Source organism: Oxyura jamaicensis, chromosome 2 (assembly GCF_011077185.1).
Source record: "Oxyura jamaicensis isolate SHBP4307 breed ruddy duck chromosome 2, BPBGC_Ojam_1.0, whole genome shotgun sequence".
Classification (NCBI taxonomy): Eukaryota; Metazoa; Chordata; class Aves; order Anseriformes; family Anatidae; genus Oxyura; species Oxyura jamaicensis.
The window spans coordinates 51,408,711-51,424,937 of record NC_048894.1 but is presented as its reverse complement, the minus strand read 5'-3'; the positions used below and the strand labels follow the sequence as shown (position 1 = coordinate 51,424,937).

The 16,227-nt window shown below is 40.9% G+C and overlaps 2 long non-coding RNA genes across 2 annotated transcripts in view; both read right to left on the bottom strand.

Annotated features, from left to right (window-relative positions):
• Positions 1-1,022: 1,022 nt before the first annotated feature.
• On the bottom strand, positions 1,023-12,450 carry LOC118162448. Its single transcript, XR_004748459.1, has 2 exons — positions 11,992-12,450; positions 1,023-1,801 (listed from the first exon to the last, which is right to left on the bottom strand). It is a non-coding gene; the product is annotated as an uncharacterized LOC118162448 (long non-coding RNA).
• Positions 12,451-12,505: 55 nt separating this feature from the next.
• LOC118162444 overlaps positions 12,506-16,227 on the bottom strand; it is a 42,257-nt gene continuing 38,535 nt past the window's right edge. Inside the window, exon 7 of the long non-coding RNA XR_004748454.1 lies at positions 12,506-12,772. This is a non-coding gene — a long non-coding RNA (uncharacterized LOC118162444). The remainder of the gene's footprint in view (positions 12,773-16,227) is intronic.

Here is a 16,227-nt window from a genome sequence, read left to right as displayed (position 1 = left end):
TGACCTTGTCCTAGAGGCATTTGTATAATTATTTCATGTTAAGTAGCTTCTTCATGTGTCAAGGAAACTTCTTTGCACCACTTCTAACAGTGCACATGGGAGCATTAGATCTCCTTCTAGTGTCCCTTCAAAATTGTGTCTTCCATGTCTGAAGTTACTGGGTACATAAACACATCTCCCTTTTCTTCCTCCCAGCACTTTCACTCAAGTGCAAGTTAGGTATGCTCTGGGAGCATCTGTTTGGTTGGGCATGGCAGGGGAAATCCAGAGCTTGAGAAAACCGCCAAACTTTTGATGTGAGCTAGATCTCTAAGCAGCTCGACAGTTACACAGCTTAAATGGTTGTGTGGGTCAACACAAACAGAAAGGTGGCCGCTGGAGGGCTTTGGGTTACACCGCAGTTAGTGGGCAGTTGGTGTTATAAGAAGAAGGTCCATGTTGTTCAGATACTGAAGTTAGATTGTGCTCAGAAATACTGTTCAGGCTGTGGTTGATCTACACCAAGATACTGCATTTCCTAGCCCAGCCTCAGGTGTTTGGTATGACTGGTAGCTAGCCACCTCTGTCACATCTCCAGGCTTAAACTCCAACACAGCAAAGGCAAAACAAGCTTGTTCAGGTTCAATATTTTTGATAGGTTTATTTTTATACCTAGAACATTTTGGCCACTTGGGGAGTGACAAAGATACTGACAGAACTGAACTGGAAGGGAAGATGGAAGCAAATGCCAATGAGAAAGTTAACTGATGAACAGCTGAGAACAGGCTGAATTTAGTAACCTATTAGTCCATATCAGCTGCAGCCAAAAATGCTATTTTACATCTGATTACAACCTTTGTCTTTTAAAGAGCTCTGTGTCCCTTGCTGGATCCTAGCAGTTTCAAGAAATTATCTGCTATCTGCATATTCTTCATTGCTTAGGTTTACAAGTAAGATATTCCTCACTGCTCCTCCCTCAGACACTCTGGAGACATGAGACAGACGATTCTAGTCTGGATCCATTCCACTCCAATTATCCACTGTTTTTTTGTAATGCATTTTTAATTTAAATAAATCAGGAGGTTCCATTTAGCATGTTGCATTTGTCTTGGCATACACTTCACACATGCAGAAACTCTATATTAAAGTTTTCATACAGCCGTTAGCAAAAGAATCAGCCAAATGTATCCCTGGTGTAACTCTACTGACTTAAGTGAAGTTTCACCAGGGGTATCCCTGTTCTGCTGATCTGTCCCATTCATTTTCATTCCAAAACACAAAACCCAAGAAAATATGTTTGCATTTAGTTAATACAATGTATTCCCTCTATGATGCACATTTAATCCTCTGTACTTTTCTTCGTTGTCTGCTATACTCCTTGTTCATTTAAGGGAATCATTTTCATACTTATATATCGTTCTGGTTTTATATCAGATGTTGTAACAACATAGATGTTGCAAGAAGAGGCAGTGGGAAGTCAGGAAATTGTAAATTTTAAGTTGCCATTTGCCCCATGCACACAAGTAGGCAATCTTGAATTGAGTCAGTCAGCACCGGCAAACATAAGAACAGCTGGAGCCCCTCGGGTGATGAATTATGAGTGCCAGTCTTCAAGGACCAGTTCTTGGTCCTGTTTTGATATAAGGGTTGGAGCAGCAGCATCAAAGAGATGAGAAGCAGTAGATCCAGTGAAAGCATCTTGGTGTAATAGATAGGTGGGCAGGACTTCACTTGGCTTATAACTTGGTGCATTGCATTGCCTGGACTATCCTATCTGGGCACTGTCATGGCCCCATGTTTGCTGGAGCAGGTGTCCAGGTCTCTATGAACACCAGGTAAGCAGAGTACACCTTGCTACAAGAGTCAGTTCAGGAAGAATTAAAGTAGAGTGACATCAGTCAAGGAGGTGAGACTTGAGTGAGCTCCTCATCAAATTATTTATTGCCCCTCTGCTATCAAACACTTTTATCAATGTCATGGATGGGAACATAACTGCATTACAGACTAAGTCCAGCCTGGCAAAAAGAGTCAGTGGGACTGATAAAATCACAAATCACTAGTCAGGAGCACTTGCTAAATTAGGCACAAGCAAATGACATGCCTGTGGATACAGACCTGTATCTACCAACAGAAAACTCTTCACACAGAAGGGGTGCACAGGTTATTCAAACAGCCACTGTCCAAAAGTGTTGCAAATGACGAAGTAGGTGGCTTCCTGGTGGCATAAATTCTCACGGTGGTGCTCCAGCCATTGCAATGCTCAGTTGGATTAATAAGAAATATTGTTTCTCCTGCCACCGCTAGGTCTCCTATGTATTTGTTAGCAATGTGATACCTGTAGTACTGTGTCTGTTTCTGGGTATCAAAGCTCTGGAGAGCATTCAGAAAAGATCGATTTAGGGGAATGACAGTCCCAAGACACATGATTATGGCACAGACCTGAAGGTGAGAGGGTCAGGTAGGTCATGATCATCAGGGAGATGGTAAAAGACATGTTCACCATCAAAACAGGCAGCATAAACCTCATAGTAAGTGGGCTTTTCAGTTCAGCAAATATATAATATTATTCTGTGGTTGGAATTTAAAAACAGTCAAACTTGGAGTAAAACTGACATACAGATTTTTAACATTGAGGATAATTAACCAGTTGAATTATTTCCCATGGGCTAATAGAGTATACCTCATTGGAAAACTTTTCAAACAAGACAGATTTATTTTTTTCCCCAAACATATATGTTCTCTTTCAAGGGGGAATTAATTGAGGCCAGTACTGCAGTCTGCACAATACAGGAGATCACACTAAATATAACCCTCAAGGTCTGGCCATCTTTTATTGGGCATAGAGGCCCAAAAGCAGGATTGTAGATACATAAAAGTAGTCTTATTTATTGCTAACACAAGCAGCAGTGGGCCAGGACTAACATTATTAGGCTAAGCATTCATATGCTCAGTATCCACAGGGCAGTCACCTTGTGAGTCTCTGCTGGCCAAGGTGCTGTCAATCAAGGAGAAACATGTCAACCGCTGTTTCTCCTTAGAACAGGCTGATCCCCAGCCCTGCTGATGCACTGCCTTCCTCCTCTCTGCCTCTTCTCTTAGGGTTTTCAGATCTTGTCAAGTCAGTGATGGTTTTCTGCTTTCTTTCCCTGCTGAATCTCTGATGCCTCTACTTCTCTGCTACAAATTGTTACTAAGTGGTACTGACTCAACAAGCTCACCTCTGTTGTCCCTCTTTGCTTGTGCCTTCTTGCCTTGCATGGAGTAGCAGCTTACAAAAAGCCTTTCAATTCCAGATTAAAGTGGGAGTGACAGCTACAGCCCATCTCCATGAAAACTGAACCCTGAGTCATATAAACAGTCCCAGTGGTACCTTTTCATTTTACAGTCAACAAACAAAAGAGGTAGCTACTCCAAGACTTCTTTGTAGACTGCATCACATATATTTAACAAAAAGTGTTTGCCCAGCCTGTTTCTGCACAAAGTTTGCAAGCATACTTAAAGAGACAGAAGGAATGGTTCCCAGCCTACCTTCATGGAAGATGAAGTACGGCTATGGAAAACTGGAAAATCAGTAAGTAAAAACAAATTCTGCTGCTGTACATTCAGTATTTACTGAAGGGTGTGTATGAGGCTTGTGCTTTAGACCTCATAGAGGAAACTGATGTTATCCAAACAGACAGCAGAGTACTACTCTGCTTTTATGCTTCATTTCCTTATCTTTCATAGTAAGATAATACTTTACTCAGAAAACCCAAAGGCACAGTTGTGGTTAGGGGTAACATACAAGCCAAAGTTCAAACATCTACACAAATTACCTAAGGTGTTAGATTTGTTTACAAGCCATAACAGAAAGAGTGCATTCTTTCCCCATTCTCTGTAAGTCAAAACTTAAACACGAAAAATAATCCAGCACCTTCAGTCTGTGTCTATCAAGGGATATATTACATTTTGAGTAAAATGCTGACAGAATGATAAACATTCTGCAAATATTGTGTAAAACAGGAGTATTTTAACTACGGGATTCTCCAGAATGTAAAGCAAAGGATTTTCTAGCACTGACAAGAGGCACCCTACTCAGTCCTTAATGTCCTGCTTCATAAGCCTCTGTAGCATGCCATGGTCCTGATAGCTACACAGAACCTGTGCCTGCACCCCAATCAGAACTGCTACTGCAAGCAGAGAAAAAAACTTCCTTCAGCGTTAGTGGATGAAAAGTCAGCCCCAAACCTTTTTTGGTGGATAGGCAAGCAATATTTGTTCTGGCTGTAGTATCTCTTTTAAATGTTATATATTGCAATGCCTGGAAACTCCACTAATGGCTGTGTGTGAAACTGTGACAGATGGATTACAAAGATAGATAATACTGGACATTTTTATGTACTTGTAACCTGATCAAAAGATTTCATTTTTATTCTCATGGATAACTTCAAAGAGTAAAAAAAAACGGGGGAAAAAAAACATAAGCAGAGATGCAGAAGAGTCTGAGAAGACAATGAAATTAATTAAATATGCACCTACATCAATTTTAAATAAGATTCAAATGAAATTTCAACAAGGATGATACTGGGGACTTGAGCACCAGTCACACCACCATGTACAGATGGTATGTAGAGTTAACAAGTGATTTATATATAAATATATATATGAATGAAGCTCAAGGGAGATGAGATTAGAAAAAATATCCCTTTTGCACTGCCTTGAGTTAGACTGCTCCAGTAGAACTGCCACACCTTCACAGTCTACAAGGCTGCACCCTGCCATCCCCCCTCTAATGCGGTAGAGGTTAACATGTTCCCTGCAGGATTGCCCTTTAGGTTAGGGTACACCACCAAGGTCTCTCCAGACTCCAAAAGCTCCCCATGGGAACATTCTTCAGTGGGATGCCAATGCTTTCAATCTGGCTCTCAAGGGAGATCCCATGTAATGCATCTGGCTAAAGCTGAAAAGCACTAACCTGAATGCCACTTAATGTTTTTATGCTTATGAGACAACTACCTCCACTTCTTTCAGTTTGTGAAGGAAAGGGAAATGCAACTTGTCTCTTCTTCTTCACCTCCTCACCCAAGGAGGTGTTGGTGAATCAGCACTAGCTTGGTTCTCAAAAATGTGCAATTATTTTTTACTTCAGTTCCTTTTTCAAAGACTCAGAAAGATTACAGGGTAACTGTTCTCCAAGCAGTTTGGTGCTTTTGCTTCTAACAGAAATGCTACAGGGCAGAACTGTGCAAACAATTTGTTAGTTTTGCTTTCAATTTAAGCGCTTCCATTCTCAGAGAGACTGCTTCAGTCTGAACTTTGAGGCAACATTCGAGTCGTTTCTTATTTAAAAGTGCTCATCCATTCTCAGTCACAGCAAAGGCTCTGAGCACAGCATTACTTAGGTGTATGCCTGGGGTGTATGTGCATGTATGCATCCTATTTTTGAGCTATTTTAACTCACTTCATATTCTTGTGCTTTTTGATAAATAGAGTTTATGTCAGAATAATTGGCCCGAGGATTTTTCTTTCCAGTCCACTACATTTCTGAGGTACAGCTACATGGGAGATAATGGAAATGCCTCTAGAGTATCTGTCTGACAAGGGAAACAGCGAGAGTAAGGAGTGAACACAAAACAGGGACCTTGTCAAAGAGTGTGCAAGTGAATCAGTCCAATCAGTGACTGTGGGTGACGTATCTGAACAAATTGAAGCTGACACAATGGTCAATTTGACTGGAGAAAGTATAATTTTGGATTAGGGTGAACACCTTTAATCTGTCAATTGTGGCAGTCTTAAACCTGTAATTGAAAGAGCACAGTACTGCTTTTCTCCAGATGTCAGTCAAACCCATTCACCCTCTTCCGATCACTGATCAGTTTGCAGTCTCTTCTGCATTCACTTATTAGACTCCTATTTATTTCCTCTTTTAGATGAAATACTTTGCTCCACTTTATGAAAATCTCAATCTAATAAGGAGAGCCTTTCAGAATAACACTTGGATTCACCTGATTTTCAAGCAGATGGTATTCAGGGCACAGGAAAGAACAAAACAGAGTATCACCATGTGTTTAATTTTAGCTCTTGCTCCCTCGATTGCTGTTTCAACCAACAAATGCTATCTTATTTTCAGTCTGCTTGTGTGCCTGAAAAGTGCCAGCCCAGCCACTCTGGAACTACAGCTGTGCCTCTCTAAAGCAATTCAGAATGGGGTAATTTCTGCCCAGGGAGTACCAGTCTGAGAAGAGAGCTGAATTTCCAGCTCAACTTATGTGTCCCTCTTGCCCCAGCCTGGGACAGGTAGGTGAACTGGTTTCCACAGAATTCTTACTCACTGATCTGTCTGTGAAATTACAGACCAAAGACACTGACTCGTTGGATGCAAGGATCACTTAACTGCTTCAGAAGAAGAAATACTCCAACACAGTGCATTTGCAAGGGGATGGTTCTATGATTTATCAAGAGAAATGTCCATATGATGCTCACAATCTCCTAAGACTTTTACCTCAACATTAACTCTTCCAATGTTTAGATTAAAGCAACGAGAAATGCAGAATAAAATTAGCCTGACCTTGCAATAAACAGATAACAGAATGACTTGCTGTATGAGAGGCCCTCCAGTTCTGTCAAGCACCTCAAGCAAATTCAAGATGAGAGTTTCCTTGTCTTTGCTCATGCTGCAGGCGTGCCATGCCCCATGCCAAAATCCTTCTTTGAATTCTGAACCTCAGATTCTCCACAGAAATTTGCATTCTAGCTCCTTAGTTCTTCAGTCCTCACGGGTGATGTTTTAAAAGTTTGCTGGACCCTTTCTGGTCTAGAGGCAAAAGGAGAGAGAAACCTTTTATTCTTATGAACATCTTGTCTTTGGGAGGCAGGCCACAAAGAAACACTGAAGAAAGAAGCAGGTTCCCATCCCCTGGTAGGAGAAAATGCAGCAAAGGATTAAAGTGGCTAAGCAAACCCTTTCTTCAGCATGTGAGGTTGAAATAAACAGGCAAAGAAGCATCCCAGCTTCCAGAGCTCCTCAAGAGTAAATCATCCAAACTATTAGTTATCCAACCTCTACTTTGCCATTATTGTCTGCCTGTCAGCTCCTTATAGGGTCTGTCTGTTCCATCATTCTTGTGTTATTATGGTTGCCATGCCCTCCTCTCAGCAGCTCCTATCAGTTATAATGAAACAGTTAGAAGAAAAAAATATATTTGGGCTTCCAAATTACCAGGAATTAAAGGGATTAGAGGAACAACAACAACAAAGAATAAAAGGAAACCAAAAAGAGAGAGTGAGAGAATTTTGCAATCTGTAGATGATTTCTGCTTCTGGGATTGCATTCGTCATTAAGATTTATAGGTCAGTCCAGAGCTTAAATAGCAGATGTTTTCTCATTATTTATCTTCCTGGCTAAGGCACAAGATTCCTTTTTAAGGAAATCTGTGTAACACATGCAATGAAAATAGACCAGGTCCAAGGATCAGCTCTTCTAACTCATAAAGGCTGAGCTGAAACAGCCATCAAAAAGAAGTTTCATTTCACTCTACTACAAGAAGAAGCAAGCGCCCTAGTGTGCTTACTAGGGCCTGATACTGAAAATTTCAAACAACAGAATAGAATTTTGCCTCTTATCTGACTGTCACTGTAAGTATGAAAATGTTAATAGTTTCCTGTATGAAGTCAACTACCTCATAGGCTTCAGCTTCTACTCACTAACCCAAGACCTGTGCTTCTGAGCTTTAATCAGACGATATCATAGCAAGTCCTATAGCAAGTACTGTTCTGAATAACATCGCTGCTATACATGCTCTTTATAAAGCACAACCTTTTAGTACTACTCTGCAGCCACCCAGAAACACCGTTCAGAGATCCACTCTTCTAATGTTGCAGTCCTTTGTGCAAAAATCAGTGGTAATTTTCCTTTAAGTTATTTGTAAGCTATTTGCATATGCTGTCGTCTGTCATTGAGGTGGGAGGGAAAAATCAAAACAAACAAGAAATCCCAACAGTTTGATTTCTGAACTTTCTTGTTGTGTTCCATATACCAGAAACATGTCTGATTCAGAAATACAAAAATATCCTTTGCTTCCTGGAAGATATTCCCAGAACACATGCCTCTGTAGTACACCCTTATAACTTCCACAACTTTTACACATACTGTTGGGTTTCTCTTGTCTGTCATAATTGACCCAAATGAAGATGTCACTTTTCCAAGCCTGCTAGGTCTGGGTCCATCCATGGAAGTTTTTCTAACTGTGGAACCACAGGATGCACTTGCATGTGAATATCCCCATTTCCTGCCCCTCTTCCATGCATGCAGACCTCTGCAGTGCTGCTGCTCCAGGCCTTGCAAGCACTGCTGAGACCACTCAGGCCTGAATAACCTATTCAAAAGCACACATCTCCAGGGTGATGGATTCACTTTTAAAGCAAAAGTAATTAGGAGAAAAAGGAACACAGATTTATGAATTGACCTCACTTTCAAACCACACAAAAGTTGCAGGTCTTCAAGTAAAGCACTAAAAGCCTTCAGAGTTCCCTGCAGTGCCATCTCTTCTTGGGAGTCCAAGGGATCTCCTTGTCTCTACAGATGTTGAGACAGGTAATGAAAGAAAACTTGTCCCTTTCTGAGATCTCATTTTTTAAACTAGCTGCCCTCCTCCCCTGTGTCTTCAGGTAATTAAAGCCCAAACCTCACTGGAGATAAACAAGAACAACTAGCTCTTTGCTAAATATTACCCTCTTTAACATTTTTTTTTTTGCTCTGAGAACTACTGCTGCTGACTCCCACAGTGGCTGTGATGGTGAGGTGCCATGTGATATTTTAGCTATAATGAGCACCAGAGACAGCATTAGAGACAGACATACCTGTAACATATCTCAGAGACTGAAGGTACAGGCCTTCAGATATTCAGCTTCACTTTGACTAGGTATCATGAATATGCTCAGGTTAGCTAAACAGAGTGACTGTCCCACAGCAGGTATCCCCAGCTGACCCACCCTGGGGAAGTGTGACAGTTCTTCTGCTCTTGGGCTTCTAATGGTGTGCAGGACCCTGCTCTAGGCAGACCACACTCTTGCTTTAGTACTGCGAGTCTGAAAGTTTGTTAAGGCATTCTCAGAGCAAGCTTGCACCTCTGATTCTTGTCTTTAACCTCTTTTCCATGTATCTGCATGAATGGTCTGTAGTAGCAGCCCTCTCCAAGCTCTGTTCCACTATCTACGTCTGTGAGGAGGTGAAGAAAACGCATTTAAAAACTGTAAAATCAGTGCTGTGTGCTAACCGCCTGTGTCCCTTAGAAAATATTTGCACCATGCATTACTGACATGAAAACTCTCTTGGTAATTTGTAAACTGCTTTTAGCTCTTCAGGATTCCTTTCCTCTTTGGCTTCCCTAAAGAAATGTGCTGTACAGGCTAACATGCCTGTTCAGCTGAGCTCCAGCTTCGGCACTTTTCTGTATTAGGCTGAAATGTTGTTTTCATTACCAATCTTTAATCCTTAAAAAAAAAAAAAAAAAAAAAAAAAAAAAAAAAAAAAAAAGCTCTCTCTGCAACTGAAACTGTTTCTCATAAAGTCCACATTGCATAAACAATTGCCCCAGGTCCTGGGAACAACAGCCAGTCCACACATGGACCGCACCACAAAAGCAACAGCTCATACTGGTCAGGCCAGGGCAGAACAAGGACATGCTCACTTTGAGGGACAGATGGTATCTATTTAGCTAAACATTCTTCCACTAAGGCTGTTTTAACCCAGGCCCAGATCATTTTTATCAGCTTCTTATCACATTTGGGAGCCCAGCATGCTTCTGATGGAGGCTGTGCAAGTACTTCCCAGAGAGTGCTGTAGTTCAAGACAACATACCAGCATGAAGAGGAGGTGTGTGGATGTGGAGGGGAGGGGAATAAAAACAACCCCATGCCATGTTTGCTGATTTTGAAAGATTCTTGGATGGATTTCCAGGTAGAATATAGATACAAGAAAGTAGGAGGCCTCCTTCATCCATACTCAGTTTTGCTATACATTTGTGGCCAGACTGTCAGCCTTTAACTCATCCATGCCTGTAAACTGTTTTTAAGGCTGACATGAAGAAGCTCTGCCAGTACTCTAAGCCGCTGGAAACCTCACGGTATCTGTAGCATGGTACTAAGCTGAAGCTATCCTGGCTCACATCTGACTGCAAAATTCAGTGTAGACATGCAACTTAGCCTGGCACTTGCTCCTAGGAATGCTTCCCTTTCGAGATACTTCGGTTGTGGAGACAACGTGTTGCTCATCCTCACTATGTGTATTAGAGGGTGCCTTACTGTTAGACTATCAGGTTAGAGCTGTTAGCTGAAACCTCCAGTGCAGCAAGGTGATACAGCTCTGTGTCAGTCCTCCTGAACTGTGAAAGCACCACATGTGAAACTATTAGTGTGACATCTGCACAGTGTAGCACATACCAAAGAACCTTGATGTAAAGAAGAACAGGACGGTGTTCAGAGAGAGCAGAGAGGAAAGTGTGGGACACCTATGAAAGGCAAAGAAATGTCTCTCTCTCTCTTTTCTTTCTTCACTAGGGAACTGGCTCACACAGTACTACAATAACAAGCACTGGCAGGCTGCCCAGCATCACTGTACTCTGCTTGTAAGTGAACTATGAGGCTCAAGCAATCTTCTGGGAAAAGTTCACACCAAATGTATTGTATGTTATGTTTTCCCCTCGTCGTACTTTTTTTTTTTTTCAAAACTAGTCTATTATATTCCTTCCCTGTTGCATTATGGATATTTTTTAAGATCCCCAGGAGCTGTCCTTTTGAAAACCAAGCACTGAGTAATCAAACAGATCTATTTTTTTAAGTAACAGATTTAAACTAGTAATCCTCCTCTTGGAGACAGCCCTCAGAATAAAATTGGAGCACAACTTGTTCAACAGTGGGGTTTTTTGTTTTGGGGACTTTTTTTGTTGTTTTTCTTAGAAAAAAAAAAATTAGAAATTGAGAGAGACCAGAGAGAAACATGCTATTAAAATTCTGTCTATACAATGTATGTCTTCCAGGGAGTGGAAGCAAAAGATGAGCAGACTTTACAATAGCATAGCAATAAAAGGGAAAACTTTAAAAGAGTGTCCAAAGGAGGACTACAAAGATGGTGAAGGGTCTAGAGAACAAGATATATGAGGACTGGCTGAGTTCCTTTCGTTTGTTCAGCCCAGAGCAGAGCAAGCTGACGGGAGCCCTCATGGCGGCCTGCAGCTCCCTCACGGGGAGCAGAGGGGCAGGCGCTGAGCTCTGGGGACAGTGACAGGACCCGAGGGAATGGCATGGACCTGGGGGAGGGGAGGATCAGGCTGGGTGTTAAGAAATGGTTCTGCACCCAGAGTGTGGTTGGGCACTGGGACAGGCTCCCCAGGGAAGTGGTCACAGCACTGAGCCTGCTGGGGTTGAAGAAGTTTGGACAATGCTCTCAGACACATGGCTGGTCCTGTGTGGAGCCAGGATTTGAACTCAGTGATCCTTGTGGGTCCCTTCCAACTCAGGATATTCTGTGATTCTATGATTCTGTGATTCCAAAGAGCATGTTCTGTGTTTGATTTGGACCTATCAAAACAAGTCTGATGTGGTTTCACATGACAGTCCTGGTCACCTCACAGATGCTTACTGCAACATGCAGTGTAAACTTAATATATAAACAGAGGTTTTACTAGAGGCACATTAATTTGTGGTGCTTGAAGAGTGAAGGGTAACAAAAGTAGGTCCATCTATACATAGCCAGCCCAAATACACATTACCCATTGCCCTGCAAATACAAATACTGTGAAATTATAATTTGCTGTTGTTGATACTAATTAATTTTATTTCATTAATGCCTGGAGGCCATTGCTAAGCTCTGTGTTGCACTGTGTGAGGTGTTGTACCTATGCATAGGAAGTTTCTGCCTCAAAAGGCTTAGGGGGTTAACTTAGGGTCTTTGTGCAGATGTGACTGTACAGAGAGCAAACTCACAGCAAACATGAAACAGTTCATTCAGTTTTAATTTGTGGTGGTATTGAGTACCTCTGATTCACTGAGACCTTTGTAGGAGTTTTGGGTGTTCAGCACTTTTGAAATCCAGACTGAAGTTTCTTGCTATGCTTCTGACAAAAGGACCTTATAAATTAGTGGCAGAAAAGACTTATTAGGTTATCAGGCCAAATTCATCCCAGAAGAAAACCTATTGAAGTCAATGGAATTTCATCGGGGATGGATTTACCATAGAAAGATTGTTCCCTATAGTATGTTTGATAGTGCTTTGTCCTATACAATTTTAATTAGCTCTACATTAGTCAAGGTACCATACCATTGTTTCAATCAGCTACCCTTGCAGAAAACTGTCTCTAGCTATCCTTGTCCATGCTTCCCCCCACCCACCCCCATTCCTGGCTGCCTTCTTCTCATCCTCTCATTATTTTATGTCTAATTTGGTTAATGAATTTCTCAGACAGAGCCTTCTTTCATGTTTGACAAGGACCTAGACTATTCTGTTAAAAAAAAAAAAAAGGGACAGGGAAGAGAGAACATATTATTATGTTGAGAAAAGCAAAGGTGTTTATGAAGCCTTAAGCTTTTCTTTGTCACTCCATCAGTCCACATACAGCCAAGCTACAGTTTTTCACCACGTATTCTGCATTAAGATAGACATGAGTACTTTAGTCTTGCCTTTCCAGTTTCATCACTGACTTCCTGTGCTGTTAGAACACTTCACTCGTCAAATCTCTGCTACTGCAATAGCCATATTCACGCACATGTAAAGAATTTCTCATGTTGCTTCAGGGAAATCAGGAAAGAATATTAAGTCCTGTAGTGGAAAAGCACAGTAATACAAAGCAAATGACTGCTGCCACCAGTACTACTGTCATTTTTATCATTATTATTTGCCATCCTAACACAAACATTCATCTTTTCTCTGAGTCTTGCCTTTTTTTTTTTTTTTTTACTTTTAATTTTTTTAACCTTTTCTAATGAAAGTTCTAAGAAGATTACAGGGAACTTGTAGTCCATGATTTCAGTAATATAATTACAACTGAAACAACAGTGTCTAGTATAACTGCAGAAACTGTGGGTTCAGTGTTGCCTTCTGCCAGAAAGAAAAAAAATGTCCACAACTAACAAACTCTAAAACCACATTGGATCAATTACCAAATCCCATCTACGTAAAGATGTGTGTGTTCACTTCTGAGTCACTGTATCATTTGACCACACAGTTTACTTAAGGAATGTCAGAAAGACCAGAACATAATTAAAATATAGCCATGCTTTCAGTTTTCTTAATGCTCTTCTAAAGTAGGCACACACTCACTTCAGAGTTGACCACAGAGCTTAATTAAGCTTCTTCTGATCCTGCCGGGAGGGTTCCATGTTGTCTTCCTGTGGTCATTTCATCAGCCAGGGCTTTTCATGTAAGAATGTGCTGCATGCATGTCACAGCATGGGATCTCATCACAGACACCTGCTCTCAGCCTGTGAACACAGATTTTAATCCCTCTCCCTGCAAAAATGGTGACAGAAGGGCATATTATTTAATTACTCATGCATGTTCTCCAAAACAGGGGCCACAGCTTTACTTGTTTCATATGGTTTGTGTTTGGATTTTTGTTTTGTTTTGTTTTGTTTTTTGGGGGGTCAAATCAGATGGTTGTTAAAAAAGGAGAAAGCTTCATCACAGATTTCTCTTTGCCATTCAATGAGAACGATATAAGAAAAGATTGGCAAGATGAGAATGCAACTGAATAAAATCTAGGTATGTATGATAAATGAAGCCATAAAATTATTTGTGATTTCTTAAGCTCTCACTGTGAAGGTATGTAAGCTAAACTGTACTGTGTAACTTGGCTTTCCTGCAATACACGACCACAGATCCAGCTAAAGCCGTGACAGCCACCTCTAACATACTGAGGAAGGTGAAAGCAACTTAAACTTACTAATGCCTTCATCAAAGTTAGTTCTATAGTGGTGGTTATGTTTCCCTTGGGTGCTAAAAGGGGAAAAAACAGGAAGATGAAAGAAGAGGTATAAACTTCTCGCTCTGCTTAAACAATACATTTATTAAATCACTTCAGTCAAAATCATTCACCAATTCCTGCAAAATCCAATCATGGACCAAAGCAAAGCACAGCTAAATGAAACGTTATATATTGTATCCGGCAAGCAATCACTATACTTGCATTCTCATTGCCCTCAGCAGCACCTGCATTCTTTGATCACAGTCCTTTTATGTGCTACACTGTATACAAAAGACCAAGCCAGCAATTAGCCATTCTAGCACTGGGTCCTGAAATCCCTGCAAATGCTCCAGCCCTTTAATGAATTCCTAAATAGAAGGAAGTTGCAAACAAAATTCAGCTTGTGTATTTTCTGCCAGGTTCCCACAGCACTGTAGGTTCTTAGAACTTAATTAATGACACTTGCATCCTGTACGCCTTCCAGAGTTTTAGTGGAAATTATACTGGTCACTTCAGACTCTGACATCTTTTGGACAATTGTCCTCAAATGTTGGGCAACTGCCCCAGTCTTTGGAAGAAAGAGACGAGACAGCTGCTAGTCACGACTCATCTGTATCAATGGCAGGGACAAAAATTGAAGGGACAGGGCATGCATCGTAAACCAGTCAGAAGTCTCATGGTTCCACTGAAATCCTATGTGTTGTATAGGAACCAAAATGGGGAATGAAAATGAAAACCACAGCCTAACACACCAGCATGTGGGAACTCTGCCAATGCCCCTAATTAAAATTTTGTACTAATCTCTTCAGGGAATCCAAGAAATGCTCTCAGAAAATGGAACATTCTTCTATGCACATCCAACTACTTATCCTGTAAAAGTGAATATAAAGGAGATTGTATATGATAAGGCAGAGGTCAGTGGAGTGGAAAGGACACTCTGAAAGCTACAGGAAATGACCCATATTTGAACAAAAATACTGACATTCCTTTTTGAACCCCGACTCTCACAATTTATTATTTTGCTAGTCCTCATCTAAATATCATTACATCAATGGAAAGAGTTAATTTAGAGTTAATTTTAATTTAGTTGGTTTTTAATCAGTTCCCAAAACATGAGAACATAAAATAGGTATTTAAAATTACAAGGTATGCCAACATGTTCTTTCCCTTCTTTTCCTTTTGTCCTACCATCATTAAAGAACTTGAAGAGGGTGGTTTGAGATGAATGAGAAGTGTAGAGGCTGGACTGCGGAGGATCTGGGACAGCACCTCTGACACTGGCTTATGGGCAATAAACAACACATTCAGTGCTGTCTGAGATGCAATTAGAGATGAAAGGAATGAAAGAGTTGGTAATTGCTTGGTAACTGCTGAGGGAAGCGATTCTGATAAATAAGTATTTTTAAGAAGGGACAGAACAACTCTGCTTTTATTGTTAGTAAAGGAGAGACAGAGAGAGATTTTAAGAGGAAAAACAGAGTGATACACAGGTGAGAAGGAAATCAGGTGACTAGAGCAAGCAGACAAGACTAGGTTAAAATCCCATTCATCTGGATGGAAAGAGATAGAAGGTAGGTAGGAGACATAAGGAAAGCATAGCCATATGGGGAAACTTTATCATACTGCATCAGTTTTTCACTTTCTGAAGAAATCAGCAAGGTTCTATAAGGAGAAGTAAGTTAGCAGGAGAAAACCATGCAAGATGAATCTAGCAGGTTCTGCAATTAGTAAATCATCAGTTTAGCTATGAAACTGAGCCTCAAGTCAAGCAATCCTATCCTGAGCTCAAGTTATTCAAATCTAGGGCTTTTGCTGGGCTGGTAGGGAGCTACAGGGTTTAATCATTGATTGTCTTCCACTTTGCATAGCGCCTAGCACTCATGCAGATTGACTGAACCCAGCCAAAGGGAAATGGAGGCACAAGCATGTGTGACACCCACCCTTTGCATGGCTGTAAGTGACTACACGAAAATCAAGATAGTGGGGGTCCAGTTCCCTTGGCTAATTCTCCCAAGTGAAAAAGATTTGCTGCGAACCCAAAGAGGACTTCAGCTCTGATCCATTTGTCATTTGAAGAGCTTTTCCTCTTCTGCCTGGCTTAGAAGCAAACAAAACTTCCTCTCTACTACCCTTTTCTAAAGGATCTTTCTGTGACTAAGCCATTTATATGTCTATATTACATGTAATTCTCTGATGCCAGATGAGATAACAGAGATAATCCTCCTAAAGGATTTGTGGCATTATAGATTACAGCTTCTATTTGTATGTTGTGTGCATTGCCTTCAAGAGGTCTTGAGTGATGGCATAAGAT